The sequence below is a fragment of the Arachis duranensis genome, chromosome 5, assembly GCF_000817695.3.
Source record: "Arachis duranensis cultivar V14167 chromosome 5, aradu.V14167.gnm2.J7QH, whole genome shotgun sequence".
NCBI lineage: Eukaryota > Viridiplantae > Streptophyta > Magnoliopsida > Fabales > Fabaceae > Arachis > Arachis duranensis.
The window spans coordinates 40920531-40924002 of record NC_029776.3 but is presented as its reverse complement, the minus strand read 5'-3'; positions in this window follow the sequence as shown (position 1 = coordinate 40924002).

The window sequence follows — 3472 nt, the reverse complement described above, 5'->3', positions numbered from 1 at the left end:
GAATGGCAGGGATAGAGATGCTTCTCCCATAGAAGTCGGGAGTGGGTGCAGTAAAGTCACCCAGCACCTTCCTTGCATTGTTGGCATTGTTGTTTTCAGCTGCCATGTCTACTTCTTGTTTGAAGATTTCTGTTAGGTCCTCTACAGAGAGTAGTGCTTTAGCTTCTCTTAGCTTTTGCTTCAAGGTCTTTTCAGGTTCAGGGTCAGCCTCAACAAGAATGCTTTTGTCTTTGTTCCTGCTCATATGAAAGAGAAGAGAACAAGAAAGTATGGAATCCTCTATGTCACAGTATAGAGATTCCTTGAGGTGTCAGAGGAAAAGAAGAATAGAAGAAGGTAGAAGAATTTGAACTTATCAAGAGGGATAGAGCTCGAATTATTGATAGTGGAGGAGTGTTAGTCCTTAAATACAAGGATGTGAGAGGAGGGGAAGAATTTTCGAAAATAAATTAAAAGATTTTGAAGAAATTTTGAAAATTTGAAGAATGATTTTCGAAAATTAAAGTTGGGAAAGAAATTAAGTGAAATTTGAAAAAGATTTTGAAATTAGAAATCAAAAAGATATGATTGAAAACTATTTTGAAAAAGATGTGATTAAGAAGATATGATTGAAAAAATATAGTTTTAAAAAGACATGATTGAAAAGATATGATTGAAAAACAATTTAAAAAGATTTGATTTTTAAAATTAATGACTTGGCTAACAAGAAATTTAAAAGATATGATTCAGACCTTAAACCTTTCTCAACAGAAAAGGTAACATACTTGAAATGTTGAATCAAATCTTAATTGTTAGCAAGTATTTTTTTGAAAATGGAAAGAAATTGATTTTGAAAATTTATGATTGAAAAGATATGATTTAAAAAAGATTTGATTTTGAAAGATTATGGAAACTTGAAAAAAAATTGAATTAAAAATAAAATCTTCCTTCTTGTGCCATCCTAGCGTTAAACGCCCAGAATGGATACCATTCTGGCATTTAATGCCCAAAACTCTACCTTTTTGGGCGTTAAACGCCCAGCCAGGTACCCTGGCTGGCGTTTAAACTCCAGTTTTCCTTCCTCACTGGGCATTTTGACTGCCCAGCTTTTTCTGTGTGATTCCTCTGCTGTATGTTCTGAATCTTCAATTCTCTGTATTATTGACTAGAAAAGACACACTTTTGGAAAATTTTTTGGATTTTTAATGATGAGGAATAATCAAAATGCAACTAAAATCAAATAAACAATGCATGCAAGACACTAAACTTAGAAGTTTGTATACTACTGACACTAACAAATTGAGAATGCATGTGAGAAACAACAAAACACACAAAACAAGAGAATTTAAAGATCAGAGCAAGTAAATCATCAAGAACAACTTGAAGATCAATGAAGACACATGAAAAAAATGCAAGAAGAACAGAAACATGCAATTGACTCCAAACTTAAAATGAGACACTAGACTCAAACAAGAAACATAAAATATTTTTGATTTTTATGACTTTGTAATTTTTTTTATTTTTCGAAAATTATGTGGAGAAAGAAAAATAAAGGATTCAAAATTCTTAATGAGAATTCCAGGAATCATGCAATGTTAGTCTAAAGCTTTAGTCTAAAGGAATTAGACACGGCTAGCCAAGCTTTAGCAGGACATTACATTCAAGAGCTAAATTGATGAAGATCAATCAGCTTTGGTGATGATAAGATCATCACCTTGAAACTTTAGAATTCATTCTTAAAAATTATGAAGAAAAATACCTAATCTAAGCAACAAGTTGAACTGTCAGTTGTCCAAACTCAAACAAACCCCGGCAACGGCGCCAAAAACATGGTGCACGAAATTGTGATCATCAATGATGCCATCAACATGGTACGCTCAATTGCAATCTCAACTCTTTATCACAACTTCGCACAACTAACCAGCAAGTGCACTAGGTTGTTGAAGTAATAAACCTTACGCGAGTAAGGGTCGATCCCACGGAGATCGTTGGTATGAAGCAAGCTATGGTCATCTTGTAAATCTCAGTCAGGCGGATTCAAATGGTTATGGAGAATTAATGATTAAAAGATAAATAAAACATAAAATAAAGATAGATATACTTATGTAATTCATTGGTGAGAATTTCAGATAAGCGTATGGAGATGCTTTGTCCCTTCCGTCTCTCTGCTTTCCTAATGTCTTCATCCAATCCTTCTTACTCCTTTCCATGGCAAGCTGTATGTTGGGCATCACCGTTGTTAATGGCTACAGTCCCGTCCTCTCAGTGAAAATGTTCAACGCACTCTGTCACAGCACGGCTATTCATCTGTCGGTTCTCGATCATGTCGGAATAGAATCCAGTGATTCTTCTGCGTTTGTCACTAATGCCCCACAATCGTGAGTGTGAAGCTCGTCACAGTCATTCAATCCTTGGATCCTACTCAGAATACCACAGACAAGGTTTAGACCTTTCGGATTCTCTTGAATGGCGCCATCAATTCTAGCTTATACCACGAAGATTCTGATTAAGGAATCCAAGAGATATCCAATCAAGCCTTGTTTGCATGTAGAACGGAAGTGGTTGTCAGGCACGCGTTCATAAGTGAGAATGATGATGAGTGTCACATAATCATCACATTCATCATGTTCTTGGGTGCGAATGAATATCTTAGAACAAGAATAAGCTGAATTGAATGGAAAATAGTAGTAATTGCATTAATACTCGAGGTACAGCAGAGCTCCACACCTTAATCTATGGTGTGTAGAAACTCCACCATTGAAAATACATAAGAACAAGGTCTAGGCATGGTCGAATGGCCAGCCTCCCATAATCTAAGAACTAGACGTCCAAAGATGATCCTAAGATCTAAAGTGATCAAAAGATGTCTAATACAATAGCAAAAGGTCCTATTTGTAGAGAACTAGTAGCTTAGGGTTTACAAAGATGAGTAAATGACATAAAAATACACTTTCGGGCCCACTTGGTGTGTGCCTAGGCTGAGCATTGAAGCTTTCATGTGTAGAGACTTTTCTTGGAGTTAAACGCTAGCTTTTGTGCCAGTTTGGGCGTTTAACTCTCATTCTTGTGCCAGTTCCAGCGTTAAACGCCAGAATTCTTGAGGTGATTTGGAACGCCGGTTTGGGCCATCAAATCTCAGGAAAAGTATGAACTATTATACATTGCTGGAAAGCCCAGGATGTCTACTTTCCAACGCAATTGAGATCGCGCCAATTGGGCTTTTGTAGCTTCAGAAAATCTACTTCGAGTGCAGGGAGGTCAGAATCCAACAACATCTGCAGTCCTTTTTAGCCTCTGAATCAGATTTTTGCTCAGGTCCCTCAATTTCAGCCAGAAAATACCTGAAATCACAGAAAAACACACAAACTCATTGTAAAGTCCAAAAAAGTGAATTTTAAATAAAAACTAATAAAAATATAATAAAAACTAACTAAAACATACTAAAAACATACTAAAAACAATGCCAAAAAGCGTATAAATTATCCGCTCATCA